The 16,648-nt window shown below is 45.0% G+C and overlaps 1 long non-coding RNA gene across 1 annotated transcript; it reads left to right on the top strand.

The window, feature by feature from the left end:
* Positions 1 to 455: 455 nt before the first annotated feature.
* LOC140724063 (uncharacterized) lies at positions 456 to 16,349 on the top strand. Its single transcript, XR_012098031.1, has 3 exons — positions 456 to 662; positions 13,630 to 13,755; positions 15,613 to 16,349. It is a non-coding gene; the product is annotated as an uncharacterized lncRNA (long non-coding RNA).
* The last annotated feature ends 299 nt before the right edge of the window (positions 16,350 to 16,648 follow it).

Raw genomic sequence — 16,648 nt, 5'->3', positions numbered from 1 at the left:
CCGACTGGAAGTGATCCGGCGAGAGGAGCAAATACCCAGCGAGCCAGAAAAGCAACCTTCCCGATTCGTCGTTTTGGACAGTTCCTCTTTCGTATGACTTATCTTACACGGGGGTGACTTAAGGGGCGGGGGTTCCGCGACCACTTTTACATAAAAAAATGCATGCAAAATAACATGAATTTTATAGCCAAACTTCTGTAATTAAACACAAAATGAAACAAGGAAATTGATTTACAGATTAGTTTTTGCTGAATTCCCTGCATTTGTTTAGCAAAGGGCTTGACATATCTTGTTCACAGTTGAAGTGGGAGGGAGCTGGGGAAGGGCTCTGATTTGATTCCGAATGAGCAGGTGACTGACTCTGTGCTGGGACGTTTAAGGTGAAACTCGTCTTGCCCCGGGCAGGACGGGACCTGCTGGGCGGAGCTTCGGATCTCGCAGAGCGTGGGCGGCTCGAATTCACAGCCTGGGACTTGCAGACTTTAACGAGAGGACGTCCGTCCCACGTTTGGGGTCGAGCAAGCTTTCCCGACCGATTAGATGCGATGGACCCTTACCATTATCCGTGGGCGCCAGGTCGGGGACAGCTGGGATTGAATAATAAGGAGATAACTTGTGAGATCGGCCCAGAAATCAACTGAGAAGATAAATGCGGACATGAGGTAAGGTTAACGCAGCTTTTTATATTTCTGCATGTGTTTCACCTTGTTCCCCTCAGGGATTCCCCTGTTCGCTGTACTCCTCCTCCTCAACCCAGGGTCTGACCTGCTCCGGTCGAAGATAAGAAGTAAGAACAGAGTTAATAGGAGCAGAAGTCGGCCAACTGCCCCGTCGAGCCGGCTCTACCATTCAGTAAGGCCATGGCTGATCTGATCATGAACTCATCTCCACCTGCCTGCCTTCTCCCCATCACCCTGAATTCCCCTAGTATTTAAAAACCTATCCAACCTTGTCTTAAGTATATTTACTGAGGTATGCTCAACTGCTTTATCGGGCGGAGAATTCTCCACTCTCTGGGAAAGAAGATCTCCATCCTAAATCTACTCCCCGAATCTTGAGACTATGCATCCTCGTTCTAGTCTTTCCTACCACTGGGAAAAAAAACTTTCCTGCCTCTATTTTTCCATCCCTGTTATATTTTTATATGTACCTATCAGATCTCTTCTCAATCTTCTGAATTCCAGCGAGTACAGTCCCAGGTGAGTCAATAGTTCCCCGTAGTCTAATCACTCCCCCTCCCCCCCCCCATTTCAGGAATCAACCCGGTGAACCTCCTCTGCAGCGCCACCAAAGCCAGACCCGACAGCTGTGTCAGGTGGGTGGCACCATGGCTGCGGTGTCCACCTCTTCCCCAGGCCGAGGATGTCAGTGTTTCTACCAGTCCTGCTGCATCACTCTCCCACTGACGCGGTGTGTGATCAGTCACACACAATCAGTCACGGGGCACAATCTGACACTCGACTATTTGGGTCCCTTTCGTAGGGCAGTGTGAGGTGAGGGCCTCTGTCGGCCACAGTTGAGCATCGATGTTGTGCCCTAGCTGTCTAGATACGCAAACCAGGTCAGTACGATACGGAGAGCAAGCTGTTGCCCATGTAGCAGGCTGCCCCGCTCCACGCGCATAATGAACAGCAAGGATCGGCAGAGATCCATACAGTTTGGCACCGGCAGCGTCTCAGGAGTTGCCAGTCAGCGTTGAAATCAATTTAGGAACTGCAGCTCCGGAGTTTTCCCTCTGTGTTTACGATCGAATCCTTTCTCGTGAGTAGATCCAGCCATAAGGTAGCGGAGGTTTGAGAGCAGAGTATTCCTTCCAATCGAACTGTCAACCGCGGCTGACGAGCCACATCTGCCCGAAACGGCAAATATTAAGACTCTTGCCCCGTCTCCTGTCAGTAGAAACTGTTCCGTCGGGGTCAGTAGCTAAGCGACACGTGCAGGCCAGGAGCCGGACTTGGTTGTCAAAGGCTATTTAGGTGAACGCCATTGGGAGCATTTAATAGGCAGAGGGACCTTGTTCCCATTAACACCCTTGGCTGTAACAACCTGGAGGAATCAGGGCAGTGCACCGACCACGAAAAAAAAGAAAAAAAAGATTATAAACCCTCAGCATTTCGGGCAGCAACTCTAACGGTACTAATTCACTCTCAGATTCGATATCACATAAATATTATCTCTATCGATTTTGCTGCCATTCCGTGGAGAAGGAATGGTTAAACAATATATTAAACCAAGTTCCTTCAGTATTGATTGACAGCAAGCTACCGAGCCGGCTGCTCCGATTTCAGCAGAGAGGCCGCTCCCTCTCCTGAGGAATGTGTATGTTGGAATTCGCCCTGCGGGCAGGCGGCTGCTTGCTCAGAGATTCTGAGCCCCACAGGATAACAGCCTGCACCGCTCAGGTCAGCCAAAGGCCCCTCAGCTGTTTGGCTGCATTAATCGATTCGGAAAATATATCGAACAAGTGATAGAAATTTTAAGTGGGATCTCGGCGAGAATACTGCCGCTTCTGATGTTTGTTTCACGGTATTCATTCACGCAGCACTTTTGTTAAAGTGTCTTTGTTTTGGAGTCAGGGATCCAGGAGTCACCGGCTCTCTTCTGCCGGCGATATTATGTGTTCGGCCGCTGTTTTTGTTTTGAAATCATTGGCACGGTTAGGATTTCCCATTGGTTTATCCAAGATCGAAGCTGCATTGTGGTGTGTCGGGGAGGTTTTAAAATCATCCCGGTGAGAGAGTAGGAACACAAGTTGTTTGTTGTCTTTGAATGACCGCGTGCAAACCACGAAAAGCTTTAGAAACAATTAAATTTGCAAACAAGAGAAAATCTGCCCCTCCCCCTTTTTCCCGTGGCCCTCTGTCTCTTTCATCAATCAACCTCCCAGCATCTGTACTTCATCCCTCCCCCTTCAGGATTCACCTATCATCTGGATTTTCTCTCCTTCCTCACACCGCTCCAATTTATAAATCTACTCCTCAGTTTTTTTTTCTCCGAAGGGTCTCGCCCGATCTGTCGACTGTATTTTTTCCCACAGTTGCTGGCTGGCCTGCTGAGTTCCTCCAGCATTTTGTATGTGAAACAATATACCCGTCAATTTAGTGTTTTGGTGAACCCCTTTGGTCGCATTCACTAAAGGAAAGATTCATTTCTTATCCGAAACGCGAGAAAATCTGCAGATGTTGGAAATCTGCATGCAGCAAGCACAAATTGCAGTAGGAACTCTGGAGGCCAGGCATCACCTATGGAAATTCGTAAACAGTTAGCAATTCGACCTGAAAACTTTCATCAGACTCATTTTCTTATGTCTGTTCGCCTTTGTAACTTTTTGCTCAAATTTAAAACATGTATTCCTTTGGAAAACAGGAGGGTAGATACTAGCCCGCTGATAATCCACACCACGAATGACACAACAGGTGTCATAAGGAAATAGATTCCAAAAGCATTAGAAATCTAAATAAGTGAGAAAGAGATGATAAAATTTACAACTGTGAGATTAAAACTACAGAACTCGACTCTTCAGAGCTGATAAACCCCAGGGACCTAATGGTCATCAGTCCACCGATGTCGTGGAAATTTATTTTATTTGAAAAATCACTCGACCATGTGCCTAGGTCCCGGCTGCTTTCCTGGGCTGCGTAAGTTCAGGAAAGACACACTCTGGTCCCGCCAAACTCGCGAGACTGATGCGGCGCACCCACCCCAGACCCGGTTTGTGTGAATTCTTTGTAATTTGCTACCCTGTTACATACAGCTCAATGCCCAGAAATAACAGACAGCACACTGAATACGATTAAAGATATTTGTGAATATTAGCTGAAAGATTAGTAAAGATAAGAAAGATTAAAAAAACAAAGGTCCCCTTATAATTAAACAGTCAATGTGCACAAGTTGGAGCTCAGTTCATCGACCCTCCATCGATCTCGGTGCCTGTCTCCATCTAATTACAATTTCCCCAATGTGTCCAGTCCTACCACCGCTTCTCTCCAGCGTCTTCCCTCTTCACCTCCCTCCAAACAAAGGAGCCACCTCACATTCCAAAGCAGCTGTTATTTTTCCCCATAACTCAAACACTGCTTCTACAGAGAGAACATTACGTTAGCGGTGAAACATTTCCCGGGGTGTTACACTGTGGAGAGAGAATCTGGACCATAGCCCTTCACAGTCTCAGATCCACACACCTATCTATAAGCCCATAAGACACAGCAGCAGAATTTGGCCATCTGGCCCCATCAACTCTGCTCCGGAATTCAATCCTGGCTGATCTTTCCCCCCTCTGCCTCAGCACCGACTCCACGGCCTTCCCCCCGTGACCTGTGAACAAGGAGAAGGAGACTAGTTTGTGGCCTAAGGTAGAAGGAGATCAGTTATACGGCTGTCTTTACATGCACATGCAGTACAACTCTTTGAGTGGTAGTGCAGAATGATTGAAGTAAATAACCCATCTCTTTCTATTGTCACGTACCCAGTGACCGGGTTAAAGAACCAGCAGAAATGGAAAACACTTTTGAGTCTGGTATTGCTATAAACTAATAATGTTTATTAGTAAATTACTCAATACAGTAATATAAATGCAAATATATCAAACAAGTTAGCAATGATACAGATATAGATATATATGTATGTGTGGAAATAGGAACAAAACTAGGCTCTTTCAAACCTAGGGGTAATTGGATACAGTCTTAAGATGATGAAGAGAGTTCAGTTCAGTTCGTGGTATTTAGTTGAGTAATGTTTGAGAGAGAGGTGATGTCGTCGATCTTCCCGTTGTCTTCCGAAGTCCTGTTGTGATCATTGACTATGACCATGATACATACAACCGTTATCACCTAGGCAAGGGTGGGCACACAAATAATTCAAATAATTCCCCACCATTTGCACCTTTTCACACTGTGAGCCCCTGATCGATTTCCCCCAATTGATCCTCCAAAACCCCAAATTCACGTGGGTGCACAATTATCGTTCAGTGTCTGACACTGTGTGTGTCTCCTGGTGTGTCTGTCTGTGTAACAGTGGATCTGCTCTTTATCTCCACATGCTGGACACCAGTTGGCCATCAACCTGCTCCTCCCACCGCTTTTTGCAGAAACCATACAAGCAATCAAGTAACCTTGTGAAAGGTGAACAATCAGCAGAGGAACCATAACATCAGTCTTTCGAGCAGTTTCGCTCTCTCTCTCTCATTGCTCTGGAAGCCTCGCCCTCTCTCTCTTAAAAGCAGCACCATTTATAGTGTCTGTTCTGGACCCCTAGGGTGACCCCCAACACCCCCTCCTTTTAAGAAATTTTTATGGGGGCAAAAATTTCAGGTTAAATGTGAATTACAGAGTTTATAACAATACATGAGTAATCATCAGATAACAGAGTAAAGCGGGTACAGTTTCAAACTTAACATCTAGGTAAATAATTGGCTATGATGTTGTCAGTACCTTTGACATGTCTAATTTCGAGGTCATATTCTTGCAATATCAGACTCCAATTCAACAACATTCTGTTCTTATTTTTCATATTAGCCAGAAACACTAAGGGATTATGATCTGTGTGAGCTATCTGTGGCTTGTGGGCAGGACAAATATAAACTTTGAAATGTTGCAAAGACAGAATAAGTGGCAGTAACTCTTTTTCCATAGTGGAATAGTTTTTTTCTGGAGAAAAAATTAAATTTCTTGGAGAAATAAGTCACTGGGTGTTCAATGTCATCCACACATTTCTGCAATAATACGGCTCCAGCAGCCTTGTCACTAGCATCTGTTGCTATGGAGAATGGTTTGGAAAAGTCAGTTGCTCTGAATATGGGATTATAACACAATATAGTTTACAGTTGCTCAAACAATTTCCCCACAGCTATAGTGTGCTCTTCCCACGTGTCACTCCGGACCACTAAATCATCGATATAAGCCCCTGTGTTTTCTAAACCTCTAATTACCGAGTCAATCATCCTTTTAAATGTTCCTGGAGCGTTTTTCATTCCAAAAGGTTAAACATTATATTCATATAGCCCTGAAGGTGTGACAAACGCTGTGATTTCTCGAGCCATTTCACTCAAAGGAAATCACCAATATCCTTTCAGCAAGTCAATTTTTGTAAGGTACTTAGCCGACCCCACTTTATCAATGCAATCATCTACTCCCGGGATAGGATCAGCATCTGTCTTTGTGATGGCATTGACTTTCCTGTAGTCAGTACAGGATATCACGTTACCGTCCGATTTCGGCACAAGAACACAAGACGCTGCCCAGTCTGAGGTAGGTCGCCAAATGATACCAGCTGCAAGCATGTAGTCAATTTCTTTTTTCCACCAGCTTACTTTTCTCCAAGTTCATTCTGTAGGGATGCTTTTTAATGGGCTGGGCTGACTTGACAGTGATGTCATGCACTGCCGTCGTGCACAGTCTGAGAATATCAGGGAATAAACCTTTATGCCGGCTAATTAAAATCTTCAATTTTTTTGCTGCTTTGACTGCAAATGTTGAATTTTCCCACAATATTTTTCAAAAAACATCAGACTTTCTGAGTCTTGTGAAAACTACAGGGAGTTCAGTAAAATGATTTTGTCCTCCAGTACTAGCCACGACAAACTCCTCCGTTGTCATGACAGTACTCACTAGTGCGAGGTCGGAGTCATGACAACACCTGATCACATTTACATTCTGACCTGACCATTGCTCTCTGAGTAAGGTCAAAGGTGACACAATATGCTTAGCTCGCAACTCTTTAACTATCCCCTGGAATGTTCTCGATGTAAAGTTACTACCCTGGTCAGATTGAATCTCTTTAGTTAGACCTACTGGTGTGGAGAATTTGATAAGTGTTTTTTACCTTGATGTTCCGCAGGGGCACCATTCCATGGAACCTAGACACAGCACACATGATGGTTAACACATACTTGTAGCCAGCTGCAGTCTTTGGCAAAAGACCCATTCAATCCATGACCCTGGAAAATGGTTCACCAAAAACAGGTATCAGCCTAAATGGTGCTTTTGGGATCACCTGATTAGGTTTTCCTGCACCCTGAAAGATATGGCAAGTCCTGGACAAGTTCACAACCTTCTTCCTTAAATTAGGCCAGTAGAATTCCTTCAACAATTTCATTTATTGGCTTTTCCACTTCAAAGTGTCCACCTAAAGACAGACTATGAGCCACATTTAAAATTTCAACCCTGTAAACTTCCGGGACCACCACTTGATGTTCAATAGCCCAATCCTCATCTGCACGCACAGTAGGTGGTCTCTACTTCCTCATCAACACCCCATCTCTAAGATAAATTACTACTGACTCTCTCTGAACCTCCTCTTCTGTGAGAGCTCTCTCCTTTAATGTCACAATTTCCGGATTTTTATTTTGCTCCTCTCTCTGCCTTTTTGCTTCCTCAGCAGCCAGTTTCTTATTTTTTTACTCGGAACTCATGTTCTTACTTCATTTTATCTGCTTGAAGCTGAACCTCAGCCTCAGTAAGTGCTTTACCCTCAACAAACATCTCCAATGCCTCCTCTTCGAATTTCCCCTCGGCTACATTATGTTGTGCTTTTAACAGCTGTACCTGAGCCCTCCTCGTGCAAGTGGTCACTTTAATCTTTAGCTTACAAGCGATACCCATCACTACATCCCTCTTAGCCTCATCCAACGCGTCAGGGGTTGGATGCACCATAAACTTAGTACACTCAAACTCCATTTCTGCTGTTTTTCCACACAACCAAATCAAAATAAGGGAATGTACCTCATTCAATTCAAACAATCCCCCACACAATTTTGTTCAAAGCCCCGGACGTAGGCCCCAATTTTGGACGCGTCCACATGGATCGGATTAAAGAACCAGCAGAAATGGAAAACACACTGGAGTCTGGTATTGCTATAAAATAATAATGTTTATTAGTAAATTACGCAATACAGTAATATAAATGCAAATATATCAAACAGGTTAGCAATGATATAGATATATATGTATGTGTGGAAATAGGAACAAAACTAGACTCTTTCAAACCCAGGGGTAATTGGATACAATCTTACGATGATGAAGACAGTTCAGTTCACTTCATCATATTTAGTTGAGTAACGTTGGAGGGAGGGAGAGAGAGAGAGAGAGGTGATGCCGTCGATCTTCTCGTTGTCTTCTGAAGTCCTGTTGTGGTCACCGACTATGACCATGATTCGTACAACCGTTCTTCAGTGGTGAAGTTATCACCCAGGCAAGGGTGGACACAAAAATAATTCCCCACCAGTCGCACTTTTTCACACTGTGAGCCACTGATCGATTTCCCCGAAATGATCCTCCAAAACCCCACCTTCACGTGGGTGCACAAAGCTCATTCAGTGTCCGACACAGTGTGTGTCTCGTGGTGTGTCTGTCTGTGGCCCAGCGGATATGCTTCTTATCTCCACATGCTGGTCATCAGCTGTCCATCAAAATGCTCCTCCCATCACTTTCTGCAGAAATCGTACAAGCAGGCAAGTACGGTTGAAAGGTGGAAGGTGAACAATCAGCAGAGGAACCTTAACATCATCATTCTTTCGGGCAATTTCTGTCTGTCTGTCTGTCTGTCTGTCTGTCTCTCTCTCTCTCTCTCTCTCATTGCTCGGGATGCCTCCCCCTCTCTCTTAAAAACAGCACAGTTCATAGGGTCTCTTCTGGACCCCTTTCCAAACCCCTAACACTAACTTCAATAATAAGTATGCCGTCTTGGATACTGTTGCTGGGGACGGTTGCGTTTCCGACACCGAGACTGGTCCCTCAGCTCAGAGGGGAAGGTGGGAAAGGACATAGTACAAGGAACATAGAACATAGAACAATACTGCACAATACAGGACAATCGGCCCACAATGCTGTGCCGACCCTTAAACCCTACCTCCATATAACCCTCCACCTTAAATTCCTCAATATACCTGTCTAGTAGTCTCTTAAATTTCACTCGTGTATCTGCCTCCACCACTGACTCAGGTAGTGCATTCCACGCACCAACGACTCTCTGTGTAAAAAACCTTCATCTAATATCTCCCTTGAACATTCGTCCCCTTACATTAAAGCCATGTCCTCTTCTACTGAGCAGTGGTGCCCTGGGGAAGAAGCGCTGGCTGTCCACTCTATCTATTCCTCTTAATATCTTGTATATCTTTATCATGTCTCCTCTCATCCTCCTTCTCTCCAAAGAGTAAAAACTAGCTTCCTTAATCTGTGATCATAATGCATACCCTCTAAACCAGGCAGCATTCTGGGAAATCATACCTGTACCCTTTCCAATGCTTCCACATCTTTCCTATAGTGAGGCGACCAGAACTTGACACAATACTCCAACTGTGGTCTAACTAGAGTTTTATACAGCTGCATCACTACCCCGCAACTCTTAAGCTCTATCCCTCGACTTATGAAGGCTAACACTCCATACACTTTCTTAACTACCTGATCTACCTGTGAGTCAACTTTCAGGGATCTGTGGACATGTACCCACACTCCCCTGTACCCTACTATTTACTTTGTACTCTGCCTTGGAGTTTGTCTTTCCAAGGTGTACCACCTCAGACTTCTCCGGATTGAACTCCATCTGCCACTTCTCAGCCCACTTCTGCATCCTATTAATGTGTCTCTGCAATCGTCAACAATCCTCAATACTATCCATGACACCACCAACCTTTGTTTCGTCTGCAAACTTGCCAACCCAACCTTCTACCCATATATCCAGGTCGGTAACAAAATTCACGAAGGTAGAGGTCCCAGAATCGATCCTTGTGGGAACACTACTAGTAACAACCAGCCAATCTGAATGTATTCCATCCACCACAACACTCTGCTATCTGCAGGCCAGCCAATTCTGAATCCACCTGGCCAAACTTCCCTGGATCCCATGCCTTCTGACTTTCGGAATAAACTACCATGTGGCATCTTGTCAAATGCCTCATTAAAACAATGTAAATCACATCCACTGCACTAACCTCATCTATGTGCCTGGTCACCTCCTCAAAGAACTCTGTCAGGCTTGTTAGACATGATCTGCCCTTCACAAAGCCATGCTGACTGTCTCTGAGCAGAACATGATTCTTTAAATGCCCTTAGATTCTATCTCTAAGAATCTTTTACAGACGTAAGACTCACTGGTCTATAATTACCCAGACTATCTCTACTAACTTTTTTGAACAAGGGGACAACGAGGACATAGAAATCCTAGCCAGAGGCTCAGCAGTCTTTTCCCTTGAAACGTGGAGCAGCCTGGGGAATATTCCATCAGGCCCCGGGGACTTCTCCGTCCTAATGCATTTTAACAACTCCAACCCCTCTTCTCCCTTGATATCAACATGCCCAGAACATCAACCTCACTCATATTGTCCTCACCGTCATCAAATTCCCTCTCATTGGTGAAAACCGAAGAGAAGAATTCATTGAGGACGTCGCTCACTTCCACAGCCTCCAGGCACGTCTTCCCACCTTCATCTCTAGTCGGTCCTGTCATCACATAATTGAAGAATGCATTGGGGTTTAGAAGGGGCAGATTTTATTGAGTGTGTCCAGAACGGGTTTCTGTCACAGTATGTTGACAGGCCGACTAGAGGGAATGCCATACTAGATCTAGTATTTGGAAATGAACCGGGACAGGTCACAGGTCTTTCAGTGGATGAGCATCTGGGAGACACTGACCACTACTCCCTGGCCATTAACATTATCGTGGAAAAGGATAAAATCAGACAGGACAGGAAAATTATTAATTGGGGAAGGGCAAATTATGTCTATAAGACTAGAACTTGCAGGTGTGAATTGGGAAGATGTATTTGCAGGGAAATGTATGGACATGTGGTCGATGGTTAGGGAGCTCTTGCAGGATGTTAGGGATTAATTTGTCCTGGTGAGGAAGCTAAAGAATTGTAGAGTGAAGGAACCACGGTTAACAAGTGAGGTGGAAAATCTAGTCAGTTGGAAGAAGGCAGCATATATGAGGCTCAGGAAGTGAGGATCAGATGAGTCTATTGAGGAATATAGGGTAGCAAGAAAGGAGCTTAAGAAGGGGCTGAGGAGAGCAAGAACGGTGTATGAAAAGGCCTTGGCGAGTAGTCTAGAGGAAAACCCCAAGGCATTCTTCAATTATCTGAAGAAGAAAAGGTTTACAGGAGTGAAGATAGGACGGAATAGAGATAAAGTTGGGAAGGTGTTTCTGGAGGCTGTGGAAATGAGTGAGGTGCTCAATGAATACTTCTATTTGGTATTCACCAATGCGTGGAAACTTGATGATGGTGAGGACAATATTAGTGAGGATGATGTTCAGGAGCATGTTGATATTAAGGGAGAAGAGCTGTTGGATTTGTTAAGAAAAAAGGACAGATAAGTCCCTGAGGTCTGAAGGTTTATTCCCCAGGCTGCTCCATGAGGCGAGAGAAGAGATTGATGAGCCTGGATATTTGTGTCCTCGTTGTCCACTGGAATGGTACCGGAAGATTGGGGGGACGGGTGAAGGTTGTCCCCATGTTCAAAAAAGTTCGTAGAATTAGTCCAGGTAATTATAGACCAGTGAGCCTTATGCCTGTGGTGGGAAAGCTGTTGGTAAAGCTTCTTAGAGATAGAGTCTATGGGCATTTAGAGATTCATGGTCTGATCAGGGACAGTCAGCATGGCTTTGTGAAGGGGAGATCGAGTCTAACAAGCCTGATAGAGTTCTTTGAGTAGGTGACCAGGCATATAGATGAGGGTAGTGCAGTGGATATTATCTACATGGATTTTAGTAAGGCATTTGACAAGGTACCACATGGTAGGCTTATTCAGAGAGTCAGAAGGTATGGTATCCAGTGAAGTTTGACCAGGTTTCAGAATTGGCTTGCCGACAGAAAGCAGAGGGTCGTGGTGGAGAGAGTCGGATTGGAGGATTGTGACCAGTGTTGTTCCACAATGATTTTTATTAACAACCTGGATGTTGGGGCAGAAGGGTGGGTTGACAAGTTTCAGATGCACAGAGGATGGTGGTGTTGGGGATAGTGCGGAGGATTGTCGAAGATTGCAGAGAGACATTGATAGGATGCAGAAGTGGGCTGAGAAGTGGCAGATGGAGTTCAAACCAGAGAAGTGTGTGGTGGTAAGCCAAACTCCAAAGGCAGAGTACAAAAGAAAGGGCAGGATTCCTGGGAGTTTGGAGGAGCAGAGGTATCTGGAGTGCATGTCCACAGATCCCTAAAAGCAGTCTCACAGGTAGATAGGGTAGTTAAGAAAGCTTATGCAGTGTTAGCTTTGATACGTCCAGGGATAAAGTTTAAGAGTCGCGGGTTAATGATGCAGCTCTATAAAAGTCTGCTTAGGCCACACTTGGAGTAATGTATCCAGTTTTGGTCGCCTCACTATAGGAAGGATGTGGAAGCATTGGAAAGGGTACAGAGGAGATTTACCAGGATGCTGCCTGGTTTAGAGAGTATGCATTATGATCAGAGATTAGGGGAGACTGGGCTTTACTCTCTGGAGAGATGGAGGATGAGCGGAGACATGATAGAGGTATATAAGATATTAAGAGGAATAAATAGAGTGGACAGCCAGTGCCTCTTCCCCAGGGCACCACTCAATTCAAGAGGACATGGCATTCAGGTAAGGGGTGAAAAGTTCAAGGGGGATATTAGATTAAGGCTTTTTACACAGAGAGTGGTTGGTGCGTGGAATGCACTGCCTGAGTCAATGGTGGAGGCAGATACCCTGGTGAAATTTAAGAGACTACTAGACAGTTACATGGAGGAATTTAATGTGTGTGTGTGTGGGGTGGTTTATATGGGAGTCAGGGTTTATGGGTCGGCACAGCATTGTGGGCCGAAAGGCCTGTATTCTGCTGTATTGTTCCATGTTTCTTAGGCGACAAACCTATCAATCACCCCTGCAGATGTGCAAGATCCGTATGCTCCACGGCCGCTGGGCAAAGTGTGTAAATGTAGGACGGGACGATGTTGAAAATTAAATGTGTTCGGTTCTCTAAAATTGACTCTTTCTACATCAGGCCAGGAACTTATCAATCACCATCCCGCCCCCACCCCCACCGTACAGCACATCGCCGGATACTGCTGCAGGTTCACTCAATCTGACAATTTACACAGGTACAATTAAGTGGCAATTATCAATCATCAAAATCTTGTTCTAAGAAATAAAGTCATGTAAGTGTAACACCCTGATTAACATTCTGTCTGCTATGCTGTAGGCATTTCAGTTTATCAATTTTGTGAGAGAAGTCTGTTTTATTATAAGCTTGTAGGGTTTGATCTGAGATGGGGATTTACTGTACAACTTAAGAATGTAGTGTCATCCAGTCAGGATGGTAGAATTGATAAGGGTTCTACAGAATGCTGTGAGGGCAGCTCTTTGTTGGTGGGAGCTGGGAGAATGCAGGAGGGAGGATGGATGAAGACGCCGCCCCTCTTGAACAAGGTGTTTTATGCAAATGAATGTCTTCAGGAGGAAGGACCAATACTCTGGAAGTAGAGCCCTTTTGTTTGTCGTAGATTTCAAGCGGAAACAAATGTTTCTGGATGATTTGATCTCCACTGTGCACTGGTGACTGCTTAAGTATAATAGGTCATTTTTTTCCAGCCTTCCTTTGGTAACTAGGTGCTTAAGTTAACATTCGTAAATATACTTCTTTATAATTTGTATTCACTGTGAGAAATGTTATATCTTGCCAAAGGACGATTGCCGGGGGTAGAAAATCACACAGCACCCACGGCTGTGGGTGGGTGAGCGAGCCATCCCAACCTCATGGACTTCGCGGTACCACAGTTGTATCACCATATACGTGTGAAGCCTGACAAAGGTGAGTTTCTCCCCACAGTGTCCAGTGGTTGTTAGCAAGTATTTTAGTTGACAACCCAAATCTCCTCAAACTCGGAATGTAATAAAGTCCCTGAATTGCATTCTTTATGCCTATACAATATTTTGTGTCCATGTTAGGGCGTCAGAGATATTGACACCCAGGAACTTTAAATTGCTTGCTCTTTCCACTCCTGACCTCTGGATGCTGTTTGACTTTGCTCCCTCTTTTTAGCCCTTCCTGAACTTCACAATCAGCTCTTTGGTCATGCTGAAGTTGAGTCTAAGGTTGTTGTTGTGGGACCACTCAACTAACTGGTATATCTTGCTCTTGTACGCCCTTTCCTCACAGATCTAAATTCTGCCAACAATGATTACATTCACAGCAGTTTACAGTTGATATTTGAGATGTCCCTAGCCACATAGTCATGGGCTTAGAGAAGGTAGAGCAGTGTTAAGCACACAAAATTGTGCTGTGCCGGCCATTACCCTATATTTGCCATAGGCATAGGGCGATTCACAGGTTGTTGATCAAGCTCCCCTTCGGGCGACCATGCCCATTCTAGTACACAATACCATTCTATTTACAAACACTTTGTCTGCAGGCGGCAATGCCACTATTTCTGTATGTTCGCCTGGATAATGGGGATGGACAGTCAGAATCACTGCATACATACACTGTCTACGCCCCATGACAGCGTATTCCTGGTCCCAATACCCCTCACCACCATACCACCACCTCTGGGTGACATTGCTCATAGTCCCTCTGAACCTCTTGCACGGCCACGTCAATCTGTCCTGTGTACTATTGAGAACTGTGCTACAAGGGTGACCATTCACAGTGTGTAACCCATCTATACTTCTCCCCTGCTATCGGTCAGAACACCCCAGTTAGTCTATTCCAGTCTACGAGGATCAATCCAGCCTGAGCAGTCTGCCTTAAAAAGAAGGGAAATGGACGATCTCGAAAGAGGTTCTGGAGAGGAAGCGGAAGAGTGTGGAATGGGGAGAAGCTGATCGGGGGTAAAGGAGGTGGAGGGGAAAGAGCTGGTGGGAGAGACCGTGCAGGAATGGGACCGGGTATTGTATGGTATTCAAAAAAAAAATTCACTCCCCCTCCATACCACGGGAACTGGACATGTGCCCCCCTCAGTTCAATGGCTGTCATCGCCTGGAACTAAGCAGCCACTGCCGTGATTTCCCACTACTCTCAGCCTGTCACCTTTCCAGAAATTAAATTAATCCCACTGTCTGTTGTGTAATAATTAACCAAGTCTCCGCTTTTAACCTCACCAACATCTCCAGCACAGTGTTTTGTCAAATACTGCGTTCCTGTGGGTGACATGAAGGCGATGTGGAGGGCAAAGAGCGCGACAGATATCCATATTAACAGACTAATGCTGAGGGATATGTGTGAGAGAGAGAGGGAGAGAGAGAGAGAGAGAGGGAGAGGGGGGGAGGGAGAGAGAGAGAGAGAATAGGGAAAAGCGAGGGAGCATTGGTGAAATAGAGGCTGGAGGGACAGTGGGAAAGAGAAGGGAGGAAGCGCTGAGAGCGAGATATTGGAGTGTGTGTTAGACAGATACACTGAAGCGTGAAACCCAGAGAGAAAGGGGAAAAGAACAATTGATGTAGTATGATTTCTTGTCTCTCATACCGAATGATTACAATTTCTCTAAGCTCTCATCTCCAGAGTTCACAGTTTCACTGCAAAGACCATGAGTGGTCCGCATTCCCTCTGTGTCGCCTTGCTGTACAAGGTGGGTGCTTGTCCGGCACCTGTACATACCGAGAGATAACACGGAATATTGATATAAATGAGAAGAAAAACAACTCATGATTTTAGTGTCTCCAACCACAGGTTTTGCATCATCCAATGGAGCTACCTCGTGCAAACAGAAGCTCATTAATTCACCAGGAGACACTGCATCAGTAGCACCTATACTAGTGGATCCAGAGAACAGCTGAAGCCACCACCTACTTTGCCTATTCGGAAGACTGTTTCTGAAGCACCTGATCATTCTGCTCAAAGCTTCCAACTCAGCATGAATCACATATGCAAAGCTGGCAAGGCATCTGCTAACTCGGTGATTCAATCACCCGCCCATTTATGAGATGACGGAGAGCTGCACCTGGCTTTCTGGCAACGAAATGGCAGTCACTGTGTGGTACATTAAGACAGTCCATTCAGCCCATCAAAGCTGCTTCGTCAATCAATTATGTTTAATCCCGGATCACCTTTGATGCCCTGACGAATCAGGAAATTCTCTTTTTTTTTGCTTTCAATATTTCCATGGACTTGGCTTGCACACCTGTCTGTGGCCGAGCATTCTGCAGATTCACCACTCTCTGGAAAAACAATATCCTACTTAACTTTGTTCTAAAGTGATCCCTCTCAAATCTGAGGTTGTGTCTACAATTTCTGGAGACTCTGTATATGAAACATCGTCTCCACATCCACCTAAACAAGTCTTTTCAACATTTGGTAGGTTTCAATACAATCTACTCGCATTCTTTTAAATTCCAGTGTGTACAGGGCCAACACCCTTACATCTTAACCCTTCTTTCCCAGAATCATCCTCATAATCTGGACTCCCCCCCCCCCTCGATGTGAGCGCATGCTTTCTGAGATACGGGGCATAAAACAGTTGACAGTACACCAAGTGCAAACAGTGCGGACTGTTGCTTATAAATACTCAGCTACTCTCGCTGTTTTTATATTATATTCCACTTTGAAATGAATACCAACATCTTCCTTCTTTACGACCAGCTCATTTCTGAACATTGTATTCAACCTGCCAATTTTTTCCCATTCTTACAAATTTTATATCCTTAGACCATAAAACCATTAGGCAAAGGAGTAGAATTAAGCCATTCAAACCAGTAAGTCCTTCTAC

This window comes from Hemitrygon akajei, unplaced genomic scaffold (genome assembly GCF_048418815.1).
Source record: "Hemitrygon akajei unplaced genomic scaffold, sHemAka1.3 Scf000157, whole genome shotgun sequence".
NCBI classification, from domain to species: Eukaryota; Metazoa; Chordata; class Chondrichthyes; order Myliobatiformes; family Dasyatidae; genus Hemitrygon; species Hemitrygon akajei.
Note: the sequence above shows the minus strand (reverse complement) of the source record. Positions and strands in the feature narration are given on the sequence as shown.